At 49.4% G+C, this 16,920-nt stretch overlaps 1 protein-coding gene across 1 annotated transcript in view; it reads right to left on the bottom strand.

The window, feature by feature from the left end:
• NOS1 (nitric oxide synthase 1) overlaps positions 1-16,116 on the bottom strand; it is a gene marked incomplete at its 3' end in the record, with an annotated part of 182,087 nt that extends 165,971 nt beyond the window's left edge. The window contains exon 1 of the mRNA XM_079956371.1: positions 15,789-16,116. The remainder of the gene's footprint in view (positions 1-15,788) is intronic.
• Positions 16,117-16,920: the final 804 nt, after the last annotated feature.

Below are 16,920 nucleotides of genomic sequence, written 5' to 3'. Positions count from 1 at the left end.
GACCGGTAGCCAGTTTTAACTGAGGAGTAACCTGCTCCATGTAACCAGCCCCAGTTCAGGAGTCTGGCCCCAGCATTCTGTACCAGCTGATGCTTCTGCACACTTCTCAAAGGCAGCCCCACCGAGAGCGCATTACAGGAGTCCAGCCGGGATGTAACTCAGGAATGAGCCACTGTCACCAGATCAGACATCTCAAGGAACAGGCAAGGTGCCAGATGAGCTGTAACTTTGCAAACACACTCCTGGCCAACACCAAAACTGGGTTCAGGGCAGAATCCAGCAGTACTCCCAAACTGCGAACCTGGGCATGGAGAGTCTCTATGGCCAAAAAGTCTTCAAGGGCTACATTCCCTGAGATTCCCCAGCCCTAGTATAGAGCCCAGTCAGGATGCAGGGCATGTCAACACGGACAAACAGCCTGCAATCCAAAATTCAAAACAGGGACAACAGAGGGTGGGTGCTGCTTCTGTTTTCATCTGAAGCACTTCAAATGAGCCAATCGAGGGAATTTGCAGAATTACAGGAGATGCTCACAAGTGCAGATTTTAATTTTTTTTTTTTTAGTGTTATCCAAAAATATACATATACGTTGCTAAAAGTTTTACTGTGAAATGGAACAGGTTAAAGAATTTATAGCAAAATGGGCACAGGGTATAGGAAAACAGTATTCAAATGCAAATCTCAGAACATCTATGATTAGAAGGAAATGTGATCTCGCTCTCTTTCCTTTAAGCATGAATAGTAGTGAAAACTGTTTTAATAGGATGGTCAGATAGCATCTCACTTTTAGCGATGATGAGTAAAATCAACAAGGACCACCAGGGTTAGGACAAGATATTATGCTGTTGGAAGCAAAGGGAAAAGAAGGTCCAATTAAATGTACAGAACCTGACCAAACTGGCCCCTGAATCTGACTGACAATGCGAAACCATCTTTCAGGATGAGTGAATGTGTCAATTTGAGTTTATCTCAGTTCCTCACTTTACCAGTATTTAGTTCTCCACATGGCTGCATCAGTCTGCAATTCCCCCCCCCCCCTTTAAAAGGCCCTCAGGAAAACTTGCCAGCATAGCTCAGATGGTAAAGCATGAGACTCAATCTCAGAGTCGTGGGTTTGAACCCCAGGTTGGGCAAAAGATTCTTGCACAGCAGGGGGTTGGACTAGATGATCCTCGTGGTCCCTTCCAACTTCATGATTCTAGAGCACATGTCTCCTATTATACACATTTTTTGTATGCAGTTTAGCTTGATACATACACACCTTGGCAAGCTATTCTCTCCTAATGCACTGAATATGTGGTTTTTACTAAAAAAAACAAATGCGTATTATGGACACTTTGCCCTGATATGTACATTTTCACACATGGTATCCAGCTGCAGAACTGCATTGCAAAATTCAGAGACATGTGAATCCTGAAGGGTAGATGTGCTTCGTTTTGCACACTTTCAACACAAAGTGAAAATTTAAACTCTAACCCAGGAGTCAGCAACGTAAGAGCCTGCTGGATCAGGCAATGGCTTTAATAATAATAATAATAATAATAATAATAATAATAATAATAATAATTTATTTATATCCCACCCTCCCCAGCCAAAGCCGGGCTCAGAGCGGCTAACAACAGTAAAATAATACAGCATTCTAAAATCAATTCATTATAAAATCAGTTCAAATCAAATTGATGGCAACCATTGGGCTAGAGTTCTGTGAAGAATTACCAAAGGAGGGGGTCAGGCTGTGCCTTGGCCAAAGGCCTGGTGGAACAGCTCTGTCTTGCAGGCCCGGCAGAAAGATGTCAAGTCCCTTCCTGGTCCAGCATCCTGTTCTCACAATGCACAACTAGATCCTTGTGGGAAAGCCTTGAGTGGGAGCCAAGCACAAGGGCCCTCTCCCCTCCTGTGGTCTCCAGCAACTGGTATTCAGAAGCATTTCTGCCTCCGACTGCAGAGGCAGAGCACAGTCGTCATGGCTAAGAGCCATTGGTATCCATGAGATCCTTTCTGGCTCCACAAGCCAGATAAAAATCCATGGGCCAACTTTGACAGGTGGGCAAGACAACCCACCTGCTAATCAGCTGATGGGGAAGGGAGAAAGTGATTTGCCAGCCCTTAACTGGTGCTTCCCAAAGCACTGAGCACAGCCAAAGCACTTCTTTTCTCCGTCTCTCATTTTGCAAACATTGGCTGCTGTGCCCTCTTCCCAGCAACGTACTCTGACTTTGAAATTGTGTGTCCAAAACATGAGTAAAACACACACACAAACTTAAATGTTCAGCAGCACAGGACCAGCTCACCTATCCAAACGCCCCTGACCAGTTCCTATCTTGCGTTAACAACGCAGGCTGTGCAACATTCATTTGTTCTGAAACAAAACCATTGCAAGTAACAAACAGATTATAAAAGAAAAACAACAGCTCCAGCTTGCAGCTTGGCTTGGCTTCGTTCAAGAAATCGGATCAGATTCCTAGCAGGCTGTTGGGGACTCAACAAGTCCTCCTCTTCATTTTCATTTTTCAGATGCTTGCTTTCTGCATCTTTCTGGTAACTTTCCAGCTGCCTAGGAAGGAATAAATGTCTTCGGCACACGGCGAGCACCGAGGAGTCTCAGAGAATGTGCGCTTAAGGAGGTCTGTAATGAGATGGTGGATGCCGAGGGAGAAATGCTATCTGGCCGGCATTTGCTCAGATTAAAACGGAACATTGCCCTTGGTAAATGATCAAAGGTTTTGCTGTGCATAGAACACCTTAACCCTCAAGATGCAGGACAGGCAGAGAGCGGTAATGCCCAGCCCAGGCCAGGCCAGGGGCCTGATCTGGTCCTCCAAACAAGTTTCCCCATCTCCCCAGGGATTGGACCTGGGACCTTCTGCACACAAAGCAAATGCTGTACCACTGAGCCATGGCCCTCCTGCCCTCACCCCCAGTTCATAATGGAATTTGCAAGGATCAAGTCCCTCCAGAGACCCTATACCTGGCCAGCAGCCCTAACAATGCTCTCTGAGTCTGAGAGCAAAGCAATGCAGCCCATTCCTGTAGACAGCCTAGTAGGAGGGCATCAGAGTTGTGCCACACTCCCTCTGCTGGCTTCCCTCAGCACACAGATGCACATTGGCGAGGAACAACACCATAGCCTATCCAGTAGCCCAACTGGGAAGCAGCCAGTCCAAGGAGACCAATGACTAGAGCTGTGGTGTTCCCAGGTTGCAGGGGCTCGAAACCCCAGTACATGCTGTATTGTAACATTCGATTGTGAGCCACCCAGAGTGGCTGGGGAAACTCAGCCAGGTGGGTGGGGTATAATTAATAAATTATTATAGTACTATTTCTGCAGAAGGGTCCCAGTCTCCAGCAGCCTGGCGCTGCCCAATCAGCATGAAAGGTGAGCTTTCTAGCCACTGAGAAGTCTTCTCACCCTTTGGGCTGAGTGGAGCCAATCCAAGTGAAAGCAGAATCCTGAGGACTGGCTCCTAGGGTCACTCTGGAGAAGGCACATATGGGAAGAACCCTGGGGAAGAGTTGTTCCATGTGCTCCAAAGCTAAGCCTTTAGGACCACCGAAAACACGAGGTGTCAAGGAAACGGGATGTATGCTGTGTTACATAAAATGGAACTTCAAGGAAAAGCACAACTGAAGTCACTTTGAAAGGTGATATTGGAATCTTCCAACCATCGGCTTCAAATAATTCTTTATTAATGTGATATGTTTCAACTGTTTTTAATTCTGGATTTTATATCACTGCAACCCACCCTGGGACCTGCTGTTGAAGGGCAAGTAACAACAACAGCACAATGGCGCTAATATAGTTTCTTAGAACATCGGGCTTCATGCGTTCCAAACGTAGCCAGGAGACGAAACCACCCACTTCCCACCTAAGGCACACACCCTGGAAGGCTGCACATGAGGGAATATGGTCCAAAGGTATATTGGGGCCCCTACCCCACAGAACCAGGGAAGCTGCTCATTTACCCAGAGTAGCCATTTTGATCCATGCACATCTGTGAACTCAGGAAAATCTGTGTGATTGCAGTAGGTCTGCGACGGCAACTCTCTTCTCCCCATAGCATGACCCCTTAACCCAAATAGAAATACCACATGGGCCCATTAATTCCAGCCTGTCAACTGTCTCTGCTCTTGTTTGCTTAAGGGAAAAGTCAGAACGCAGTGGTAGGGCCCACAATTCGCAGAAGGCGGAAGATCTCAGCCGCAATCCCACACGTTTCCGTGAGAAGTTTCAGGAAGGAGGCAAGCGGGAAAGAGCTCTGTCTGAGATTCTAGAGCCCGACAGTCAGGCAAGGTAGACCACGTTGAGCTAGGAGGCTGACCTGTTCATCAAGCCCTTTGTTCCTATGGGGCAGTCACTCTGCCTCAGCCTAACCTACCCCACAGGGTTGTTGTGTACAGCTATATGTATGCCACCCTCTGCTTTTGGAGGCAAGCCATAGCTTAGTGGTAGAGGCCAGCTAGCAAGTGGTTCCTGGTTTAATCTTAAATATATCCAGGTAGTTCAGTGTCTGGAAACTTGGAGAGCACCTGCCAGTCAGTGTAGACAACACTGAGCTAGATGGACCAATCATCTGACTGGGATATGAATCATCTATCCGTGTTCTTATACAAGGCAGGAATATTAAGGAATCAGAACCAAGTTCACTGCAGCATGGCTTAATTTCCTACTGCCCCAGGAAGGTGAGCAAAGGACCGGCCGAGGAAGGCGCCTGCCAGCAGAGGGCTCGCGAATGGTGAGATCCTGATTATCATCAGAATTTTAGATCGCCCAGCAAAGATGCACAGACCTACCCGCCATCACTCCCTCTTTCAGCAGCCCGCAGATGTCTCGACTTGCCCTTCATCTTGGGGGTGTACGAATTTCATTTGAACTTCTTCTTTTTTAATCTCAGAGGATCCATCAAGAGATAAGATTTCCCTCTGTGAATCTCAAAGAGGTATCTATCGATTTTCTTGTCCCACAAAAGTAGAGGAGCAATCAAGAGTGTTGTGGGGTGTGTGTAGTTGGGTTTTTTTTAAGGGCTGGTCACCTGTTCTTCCAAAGTCAAACCGGCCCAAGGAATTAGCATTTCTCAGAGGGCAGCTGCTATAATTGATCAAGTGCTCCTTGAGAGGTCTGGGACAGAAACTCTTCTCTCTCTCTCTCTCCCCCCACCTTCTTTCTCTCACACACATCCAGGCATCTTGGCAGCCAACCAGGACATTGTCATCCCAACACAATGCCATTTGCCTTGATGAGGCCCCTTTCGATCAGCCTCGCGCGTCACTTTGTTCAGTGAGGTGGCGCGATTCGAGGAAAAGGGTCAGGAGCTGGCTACCCTAAACTGGCAGAGCCAAGTCTGATTATGTCCTTGCAGGGCTTAAAGCTCCCTGCGACCCACCGGAGCAGAGAAAATCTGGCTCAAGAGAGAAATCCAGCTTGGACCAATTTCACACATGCTGTTTTAAAGCACTTCTGAGCCCCTCTCTTGCAATTGATGTGCTGGTGTTAAAGAGAGAAATGCTTCCTTTAAATAAAATGTACCTGTCACTAGGTTTTAAAGTCAACAGAGGGCAATTTAACCTTCCTGGCATTTTTTTTTTTTCCATCCCTCTGCCCATTTTCTCCAGGCCACACAAATTTTTGTAAACTTCCATCCTGTCACCACTTACTCGCCTCTTCCCTAAACTAAAAATCCCCCAAAGCTGCAACCGAAATTGCAGTATACAAATATTTATAGATAGATAAATAGATATACGAACATCTGGAAGGCCAAAAGTTCTGCATCCCGGCCTGCAAGGTCTGAGAAGTAAACCAAAGTCTGCAACGTCTACTTAATTTCCCCTTTTTTTATAAAAAGAAAAGTTCAGAAGATCTGGGATAGTTTGGCAGATTTCGCTAATGAGCACACAGTCACGGAAAGGAAGATCTCAGGAGAACTCACTTCTTCAGCTCCAACTTGGGTTGCCAAGTGCTTCGCCGAGAAAGGGCACAGCGCCACACCTCTAAAGGTGTGCCAAAGGATCGGGAGGGTTTGCAGCTGCCATACCTCCTGCCTGTTCCTTTACATTACCTCGTCCCAGTATTTTTGCCCAAGATTGTGTGGGGCACAATCTTGTTGACAACCTCATATTATTAGTGTGTGTGTGTGTGTGTGTGTGTGTGTGTATTAAAGAGAAGTGTTGCAGGTTCGTAAGTTCAGAGCAGTTAAATGTGGAAGGACTTTTTTTTTTTAGGAGGGGTTACACTCAATCAATAACAGCATCTTCCAGCCTGAGGACCACATTTCATTCTGGGCAACCACCCAGGAGCCACATTCCAATAGTGGGTAGGGCAGATTTGAAATCATTTAAGCACAGGGAATTTGTTTCTGGGTCTTTATTCTAATTGCCATTTTTAATATATATTTGAAATTGCACAATTGTCTTTATTGCTGGTGTTTTTATTCCGAAACAGCTTTGAGATATTTCACGAGTTCAGTACTTCATTATGATGATCACAGATCAGCCACTAAATTATAGTCAAATGGATACAATTTTCAAGGCCAGCAGAAGACTATTAAAAATCAGCAGTGCAGCAAAACAAACAAACAAAAAACCTAGGATGTGTGCATGTGTGTGTTGCTGCATGCTCCCAGCCACTCTTAGGATGGATTACTGAGCAGTAGGATAGTTAGTAAAGAGGTTTAACCACCCAGTTCCTACATAGCAATGCTTACTAATGCACAAAACATTGCTACTCTGGTAGTAATTTCATTCACAGCATCTAACAGGAAGGAGGTGTAAAACTCGGGTCAGTTGTCTCTCTGCTCTTACTGGGAGGGGTAACCATCTAAGTCCTACTCAGAGTAGAGCTCTTTGAAATGGATGGACCCAACTTTGTTGTGCCCAATGATTTCAACGGGTCCACTCTGAGCAGGACGAACATGAGATACAAGCCATTAAGGCAGCGGCTTTCAACCAGTGTGCCGTGGCACCCTGGGGTGCCTTGAATGATAGTCAGGTGAGTAAGGGGTTGGCTTTGGCCAGTCTCCATTGGGCAACTAAGGCTGGGGGCAACCTCTTCCCAGGCCTGTGTGGGGTGGTTTGAGGAGGCCCCACTTTTTAGGGGGTGGGGGACAGCTCAGAGACCAGGGGAGGACTCCCTGGGTGAGGAGGGAAGAGGAGAGGAAGCTAAGGGAACGCTCCACAAAAGAGGATGTTTGAAAAGGGTGAGGAGCTGCTGGCTCTGCAGGCAATGGGTGATATACCTGGGCTTCTGAGGCTCAGAGCACGTTGCCCTACAGGGGAACAGCAGAAAGAATGTAGTTGGTCATGGGAGCTGTGGACTCAAAAAGGGTTGAAAACCTCTGCATTATGGACATAAGAGGCCTGGTGGATCAGGCCAATGGCCCTTCTAGTCCAGAATCCTGTTCTCACAGTGGCCACCAAGGAAATCAATCAAGCAGGATCCGAGCACAAGACTCCCTCTCCCTTCCTGCCATTTCTAGCATTCAGAAGCGTCGCTGCCTCTGACCGTGGGGCCAGAGAACAGCGTATGTGGCCAGTAACCACTGAGAGCCTTACCCTCCATGAAACCCATTGTTTCTGTGTGATACGCAAGTTCTTAAAGACCTTTATTTCCCCCGCACGCTTTTATGCCTCTTTGCCAAGTGCGCTCTTAAGAGACTAAGTGTGAAGATGCCTGAAGCCAACGGTATTGGCTATCCGAGCCTATAGCGCGATGGAGCTCTCGGAGAATTCCTAGGGAACGCCAGGGGCGTCGTTTTAATTTTTAACGAAGCCCCACGTGCTCTGCAGGCCAGACCGGGGTTATTTCCCTTTCCATGCCAATGGCTGCTTATTTAGGAAGTCGCTTCAAATCAAGTCAAATGAAATCCACAGCTGTCGCGCACTGGGACTGGCAGGGAGGCCCACAGTAGGTGGCGACAGAGCGAACTAATTCCAGCCTTGTCCCTCGCCTTCCTCTTGTCCTCTACCAGAGCAACACAGAGACTCAGGAGGAGGAGGAGGAAGTTGGCAGGCTGTGCCAACCACTGGGCTGGTTGAAGGCAAAAGGTACGCAGTTGAGAGCTGGCTGGAGGACACACTGATGCTGGTGGGGCAGTGCCCCATTCGCCCTTCTGGATCAGTCTTCCATTGACTGCTCCTGAATAAGGAGGTTCACAGGCGATCAAAGTCCCTGCAGGGGATGTCAAGACCAGGGGCAAGATGGCGGGGTGGGAGCAGGAACGGGAGTCCAGAAGCCAGGAGTCAGGAAGCCAAGAGTCTGAGGGACAGAAAGCAAGGAGTCATGAAGTCAAGGGTCCGAGGATCAAGAAGCAAGGAGTCACGAAGCTGAGGTTCAAGGATCAGGAAGCAAGAAGCCAAATGCAGCAAGGCAGGAAATGTGTTGCTGTGGCAAAGAGCCGAAGGGAAATGCTGACCTTATATCCCTTCCCGGCTCTTGCCACCAGGTGCTATGAGTTACCAATCAGCCTCACCTGTGAGGCCGCGCCTTGCTTCTTCAGAACAAACTTAGGAAGGCCCTGGTCCTGCAAAGTCCTATTGGTCACAGGGCCTGGCTCCTGCACGCACACCTGACATGTACCCACTGTCAGGTACTGAAGTGAAGAGGAGGAGGAGGAGGAATAGAAGAGGTCTCTCTCCCCCCTTCTCCTGTAGCTTCCAGAGAGTAGGATGGCAGTCTTGAGTTACAGCAGGGCTTTGAGGAAGATAACAGCTCAGAGACAGGTGAACAGCCGAGTTATGCAGTGTTAGGAGAAGGGGGAGGGCAGGCAGAGACAAGTCTCTGGATAGCATAACCGACCCCCCTTCTCCCAAAACACGGCGTTCGTTAAGGGTGCAAGAACAAATAGTGCAGAGACAGTTGTCCATGGACAGACGCTGTAGAAGCAGGTGTTGTTGCTAGAGGGGGAGGAGCTCAGTGCAAGCAACTCCATTATGGAGGAATCACCGGAATTCTTTGTCTTTTACCGTGATGGCTGAATAAATCATACGTAAGAACTTTCTTGTTTCCTCCCTGCCTCCTGGTGCCATCGGGGGACAGGGGAGAGGATTCCTGAAGCCTGACACCACCAGGAACAATTGCCGTTGATAGTTCTGGCTACAAATTCTGCACCAAGAGAAGCAGGATTCTGCAATCCTTAGGGACTAGCCTCTTCCTGTAGGAACTATTCCTGTTGTGTGGACAGGGAAGCTGTTTGGAGCTTCTTCCGTCCCTTAAGATGTTGGGTTTTGTTTTACTGCCTCCTTTTTAAAGCTGCGGGATTCAAGGACTGAACCGGGACCTCCTATCCCTGAGCTACAGTTGACACATAGCAGTTTGGTGATTCCAAATTCTCTCTCCCAATGCAGCACATGATCCCACAGAGACAACCAGCCTTACGCTCATAGGAATCTCTTTGCACAACTGCAGGAGGGTTCTGGTTGTTTTTAGGCTCTCATGTATTGGCAAGCCACTCTGGACAGTTTAGAAAGTTCAAAAGCCCACCTGCCCAAGATAAATGATACAAAACAACCGGCAGGTGTTAGGGCGTGCCTAGCAGATTGGGACGGATCCTGAACTGAAGCAGGACACTTCAGAAAGGCTTGCAGGATCTCTCTGAAATGACCCGAACTGAAGTGGGAACCTCCAGAGCGGTTCGTGGTGCTGCGGAGATTCGGGGGGGGGGGGGGGAAACAGCGCAGGCAACACACTTGCCAAACCTTCTGCCCAAGCTTGCCATGTATGAAAAATGCCAGAGAGGGGAGGGGGAGGAGAGAGAAGCCTTGGGACTGACAGATCTATCTTCGAATCAGATTTTAGGTCCCGGCTTCCATCCCCAACGGCATTTCCCGGTAGGGCTGGGAAAGCCCCCTGCCTGAAACCCTGGAGAGCCCCTGCCAGTTAGCGTAGGCCAGGGTTTCCCAAACTGGGGTCTCCAGCTGTTTTTGGACTACAACTCCCATCCTCCTTGAATTGTCATCCAGCAGTTGTAAGTTGTATTTTAATCAACTTGTCTTTATTATTGGTTGTTAGCTGCCCTGAGCCCGGTCTTGGCTGGGGAGGGTGGGGTATAAATAAAATTTATTATTATTATTACCACTGAGCAGCATGATCAACGCTTTTCTGGAGAAAGAGTGGGAGGGTCCCGGAGACTCCCTGAAATATGCGGAACAAAGGAGAACCGCCTGTTTAGGGTGGAATTCCCCATTCCTCCTTCCACAGGCAAACTCTCCTACAGCCCATCCTCAGAGATCTGAAAAGCAGCGATTTCACTTTGCAGCGCCAGCAGTGATCCTCACACCAATATCACACCCTGCCCTGTCGACAGCTCTCAAAAAAGGCGCACCGGCTGGCTGTGTGCAGGCATGTCCCTCAGACAGCATCTCTGGCATCCAGGGATGAAGAACATGAGAAGCACCAGCAAGACATCTGGATACCTGCATCTTGGGACCATTTGGATTTTGGAAACCAGACAGCTGGACCAGTGCTGGGAACCTTGCCTGCAATTATCACAATCGTACTTAATATGCAGAGTGGGGGGGACCTGGGCATGAGGTCCAGCCTGCGTGTGGATAGCAGGAGGAGGAAAGGGGGTGGCAGAAAAGAGAGAGGGGAAGAAAGAAGGGAGGGCACTCACTTTTAGAAACACAGAATCAGCCTGATATCGAGCTGGAGGCTTGGTCCATCTAGCTCTGTTGCCAGCACTGACTGGCAGCTGCACTCCATGGTTTGTGGGGGGGGGGCATTCCTAGATTTTCCTGGAGAAGCCAAGGATTGAACTTCTGCATGTAAAGCAGGTTCTCGCCTACTGAGTTATGACTCTTTCCCTAAAAATGAAGTTGCTGGTCCTCACCGTTCTGAATTAAAGGCAGGTTTAAATAGGAACATAGGAAGGTGAGATCCTTGGTCCATCTAGCTCAGTATTGTCTAGACTGGCTAGCAGTGGCAGTCCAGGTTTTAAGTCAGGAATCACAGTTGGAAGGGACCCCACGCATCATCATCTAGTCCAACCCCCTGCAAGGCTGGAATCTCAGCTGAAGCATCCATGACAGATGGCCATCCAATCTCTGCTTAAAAACCTCCAGGGAAGGAGAGTCCACAACCTCCGGGGTCTCCCTCCGTCCTACCTAGAGATGCCAGGGAATGAAACTGGGACGTTCAGCATGCAAAACAGGTGTTCTCTCATTGAGCTATGGTCCAATGACAAAGACGCCCCCCGCTCAAAAAAATAAATAAAAATCTCACCGTCTCTTTCTCATACCCAGATGCTTTAAAGAAATCTTCAGCATCCCCCATTTTCCTCTGCTGGTTCAGAACTATGGCAAATGGTTCACCTATGAAAAGAGATGCCAAACCCAGATAATGAAAGGAGACCAGCTACCAGTCCCCAAGACCCCGAATCCAGGCCATTTAGCCTTTAAAAACCAGCAATTTAAACAGAGAAAGGAAGCACACCCTGTGCATCAGTAACATAGAACAGAGAAATCTTCCTTATATTAGACCATTAGACCATCTAGGCCAGTATTGTCTACACTGACCAGCAGCGATTCTCCAGGCAGGGGACATTCCCAGCCCTCTCTGGAGACACCAGGGATTGAACAACAGATGCCTGCAAGCCAGACCTGAGCACAACAGCATTCTGCCCCCCTGCAGTTCCCAAAACAACAACAAACCAACCTATGGTCACGTAAAGCATCCTCAATAAACACACGTCAATTCATGTATAAGGTCCATCCACGTAATGGTGTCTATTCCACCTGTCTGTTCATAAAGTCCAAACAATCCACATGAAAGGTTGTTACAGTTCCACAAAATCCTTTCAAAGAGTCTAGACAAGGATTTCTGGAATACTGGCCTTGTTTCACCGTCCTGGGCTTCATCAGTAGTTAAAGCACTAAGTAATGTAAATAAATGCAATATCATGATCTCACATCTTACAGCAACAATACAGTGGTGCCTCGCAAGACGAAAAGAATCCGTTCCGCAAGTCTCTTCGTCTTGCGAAGCAACCCTATTAGCGGCTTAGCGCTATTAGCAGCTTAACGGCTATTAGCGGCAAAGCGGCTTAGAAAAAGGGGGGGGGGAGTGGAAAAAATCGCAAGACTCGCAAGACGTTTTCGTCTTGCGAAGCAAGCCCATAGAGAAATTCGTCTTGCAAAGCGCCTCGAAAAACGGAAAACCCTTTTGTCTAGCGGGTTTTTTGTCTTGCAAGGCATTCGTCTTGCGGAGCACCACTGTAATATCAAACAATAAATAACTGTACATACCAAGACAGTGGATCTTATGGCATAGTAGTAGCTATGGTAAGCAGCAACTATTACAAAGTAGGGTTATATGGACAAGCACAAACTGACTAGAGAATGATCTGATCCACTGGGTCTTCTGCTTTGTTCGTTTGTTGAACTTTATGAGTTACTTCTGTTGAAATTTGATACAATGAATAGTATTCCTTATTTATCTAAGAACACAGTCAGTTACATTCCCTGCGATTCACAGCAACTGGTTTTCAGAGGCATACTGTACTGCCTTTGACAGCAAAGGTAAAACACCCCCACCATGTCTAGTAGCCATGGGCAGCCTCATCCTCCATGGGTTTGTCTTATCTCCTTTTTAAGACATCCAGGTTGGTGGCCATCCAGTGGCTGAGAGTTCCACTGTGCACTGCACGAAAACGTCCTTTCTGTCCTGACTCTCCCAACCAGAGCTTTCCAAACTGTGTGCCGTGACACATTAGTGTGTCGGCTGCAGTGTGCAGGTGCGTTCCTTCCGGGTCTAGAAAAGGGTTAGATAACCACAGAGCCTAGGACTTGCCGACCAGAAGGTCAGTGGTTCAAATCCTCACAACGGGGTGTGCTCCTGTTGCTTGGTCCCTGCTCCTGCCACCTAGCAGTTTGAAAGCACGTCAAAGTGCAAGTAGATAAATAGGTACCGCTCTGGTGGGAAGGTAAACGGCGTTTCCGTGTGCTGCTCTGGTTCACCAGAAGTGGCTTAGTCATGCTGGCCACATGACCCAGAAGCTGTACGCCGGCTCCCTCAGCCAATAAAGCGAGATGAGCGCCGCAACCCCAGAGTCGGTCACGACTGGACCTAATAGTCAGGGTTCCCTTTACCTTTTTAACCTCCCACTTGCTAGTAAAACTGTGTTGTGAAATGATGCACGTCTAAAAAGTGTGTCAACAACATGAAAAGTTTGGAAAGCTCTGCTCCCAACGTTCAACTGACCACGAGTTCTCATGTTAGGAGAGAGGGAGGAAAAAAACTTTTCTTTCTGCTTTCTGCATCATTAAAAAAAATTCTATCTTGTCTCCATTTCTCTAAGAAGTCCCAAATGCTTCGGCCCTTCCTTGCAGGGGTGTTGTTCCAGCCCTTCAATCATTTCTTTGCCTGGGGGGAGAACGAACAGCCCCCCAAGTTGGGCATCTCTGTGTTAAGTGTAGGTTGGAAACACAAGATTGCCCAGACCTGCCTCTGCCTCACAGAATCACAGACTTGTAGAGTTAGAAAGGACCACCAGGGTCATCGAGTCCAGCCCCCTGCAACACAGAAATCTTTCACCAAAATGGGACTCGAACCCGGGATTAAGAGTCTTGTGCTCTACCACCTGAGCTACCCGCCCTTTACATTACAACCAATTCTCCTCCCACGACCTCCCGTTGCTGCTTGTTTCTCAGCAAACCACGTTGCTCCTGATGTGAATCACAGCTGTTCCTTTCCCCCTGCCTAAGAGTCTCTCTCTCTCTCTCCTTAACAACAACACCCCCACTAGGCGGGTTTTAATCCCACTAGCATAAAAAAAGAGGTCTCCGGGGAATCTATAGAAATGGAAACCACACTCCCCTGCTAGGCAGGCTCAAGCATTTTGAGTACATGAGGTAGGAAAGGGTAAGTCACTCACTGCCTGCATAGGCCACATTCACAGAGAGATCAGGAGTCCCACCTTTTCCTGTAGAGAAGAAAAACTAAGAGATAGGGCACAGAGGCTTCCTACAGTTTGCAGAACAAAAGAATCTGGCTTATAGCAGTGTGGGGAATCTCAAGAAGCCAATGCAGCCCTGTTTATCTTTTCTATGTATTCCCTTGCATTTCATAGAACTGTAGAATCAGATGGGGTCCCAAGGGTCATCTAGTCCAACCCCCGCAATGCAGGAATCACAACCAAATAATCCCTGACAAGTGGCCACCCAACCTGTGTTTTTTTAAAAAAACTCCAGTGAAGTCAGTGCTGTAGCTATGGGGGGGGGGGGGTTGCCCTGGGTGAAGCCTCCAGAGGACGCCACTGAGGCTCCCAGCCTGTGTATGTTTGTATGTAAATGTAAAGGAGGGGTGCCAAATTGGGTCCTTGACCCAGCAAAATAAAGCCTCATTTCACCCATGATGAAGGAGATACCACCACCTTCCATGGTGGCTCATTCCACTGTAGAACAGCTCTTACCATCAGAAACTTCTTCCTAACATTTAGTTGGAATCTCCTTTTCTGTCATTTGAATCCAATGGTTGGGGTCCTCCCTTCCGGAGCAGCAGAAAAACAAGCTTGCTCCATTTTCCATGTGACAGCCCTTCAGATATTTGAAGATGGGTTAAACCAGTGAGCCTAGGGCTTGCCGATCAGAAGGTTGGCAGTTTGAATCCCTGCGATGGGGTGAGCTCCCATTGCTCTTTCCCAGCTTCTGCCAACATAGCAGTTCAAAAGCATGCGAGTGCAAGTAGATAAATAGGTACCACTGTGGTGGGAAAGTAAAAGGCGTTTCTGTGCGCTCTGGTTTCCATCATGGTGTTCTATTGCACCAGAAGCGGTTTAGTCCTGCTGGCCACATGACCCGGAAAGCTGTCTGTGGACAAATGTCGGCTCTATCGGTCTGAAAGCGAGATGAGCGCTGCAACCTCATAGTCGCCTTTGACTGGACTTGACCATCCAGGGGTCCTTTACCTTATACTTTTAAGAGCACATTCAAAGCTATGGGAAGCTCCTCAAAGAATTCTGGGCACTGTTGTTTTCCCCTCATGGAGTTCCAATTCCCAGCAACCTAAGCAAACCACAGCACCCACAATTCTTTGAGAGGGCAAAATAAATGTGATTCTATTATGCTTCATAGTTTGCACACAGCCTTAGAAACCAGCAGCCATATAGCACTGCAGACGTGGATTTAACGCAAGCCCCCCCCCCCCCCCCTGCAAACTAAATCCATAACCAGGAAGGTTCAGGAACCCAAATCCCACCCCCCACAAAAATAATCTTTTATTGGGCTATTTAGAAGCGGGGGATAAAAGCTTCCCGCCCCCTTCTCTCAGACAATTTAGCCCTATTTGATCCTCGCCCCCCCCCGGGAAAAAGCGAGGAATGATGTGGGGGGCGTTCGAAGCTGGGTTGCTATGGGAAGCCAGCGCGCACGCAGACAGCTCTCTGCCCCTTCCCCCGTCCTCCTCCTACCACCCCCACCTCAAATTCCGAGTCGACGGTAGAGATCCTCGGACCTAGGAGCGAAAGGGGGCGTGCAATCGCAACCCCCTCACCCCCACGCAAACACTTTCCCTTTCGCGCGAGGCGCACGTGCTATATTTGGAGAGCCGCTAGCCCGACCGGCGGCGGCACCTCTGCGCAGCTCCCCGTCGAGAAAAAGGAGGAGATCCCCGACCGCCCTCCCAGCGCAGGAAGCTGAAGGGGTAGAGGAGAGGGGACGCCCCCTCGGAGGAGGGAAGGAGGCAGGCGCCGGGGCTGTCGCGGGGCCAAGAATCCGTCCCTTCCTCTCCCCTACCCCTGAGCCACCCCTTCGCCTCGCCTCCCCTCGAGCCAGCCCCCTTCCCTCCGCCCCCAGTCACTCGCCTGCCTGGCTCCCGTCTGTCTGCCTCTCTCCTCTCGCTCCTACGGCAGGTCGCCCGCAAGGGCGGCGGGAAGCGCGCAAGCCCCGAAGGCTGTGCGCTCTCTCGCTCCCCCCGACGGCGAGCCTTTGCGCACGGCAGAGCGCCTTTGCCGCCGCTTCTCTCCGTTGGCTGCCGACGCCTCCCCCTTCCTTTGCCCTCTCGCGGCCTCGGCCTCGGCGGGCGGCTTCTTCTGGCGCTTCCCAGGGGAGGCGGCGTGACCTTTCCGCCCGGGGCGCTCGTTGGAGGGCGCTGGAGTCCGACGGCTGCGCGGAGAGGCCCGGCGCGCGAGAACCGGCGGCGAGCCTAGCGAACCTTTATAAGGAAGGGGGGTGGGTGGCGGTAGTTAAGGGTCGGACTCTGCCCAGGCCGTCTGCTCCGTCTCTCAGCCCGGAATCCAACAGGTGGCCCGACTCCGTGGGATGTGCATCAAATGTTAGTCCCACTCAGAGTAGGGCGCGCGTGCGTGTCATTCCCTACAGGCAGCTCCGCGGGATATTTCAGTCTTTAGCAGTCTTTAGAGTGAATGGCTGTGGCTAGCAGATCCATTCATTTCAATGGGTCTACTCTTGAGTAGGACAGGCCTGCAACGTAACCCCAAGCTTTTGACTTTCACCTGCTGCACTCTAATTGGATCTTCTCTTCAGTGTAAAATTGGTGGGGGGAGGGTCATCGTAGATGTAGGTGTTAACCCCTCCCTGCACAGCCTCAGCACCAGAGACTTGATCCGGACCAGCCCTCGCCCCCCCAAGTTGCTTCCTCTGCTGTTCAAGGTTTTAAAAGGGATAGATAAGAAAAAAGAAGACGTTTGCTGTTGGATCAGGCCCAAAGTTCATGTAGTCCAGATGTTTGTGGTATGCCCCCAAGGAGGGCCGTACCTAGGAGTTGGCTAGGTTGCTGCTGCCAAGGGCACACAGATCACACCCCTCTGGTTCAGAGTGGCTACAAGCTGCTTCTCTGGGTGGCCAACATCTCCTTGTCCAAGGGTGCAAGGGAGCTCGGCATGCCTCTTTCCCCAAGCAGGATTCTGAATACCTCTGTTGGTTAGAGTGTGGTGCTGATAACACCAAGGTTGCAGGTTTGATCCTCGTATGGGA

This window comes from Podarcis cretensis, assembly GCF_951804945.1.
Source record: "Podarcis cretensis genome assembly, chromosome: 16".
NCBI lineage: Eukaryota > Metazoa > Chordata > Lepidosauria > Squamata > Lacertidae > Podarcis > Podarcis cretensis.
The sequence above is the reverse complement of the archived record's forward strand: the minus strand, read 5'-3'. Positions and strand labels throughout refer to the sequence as shown.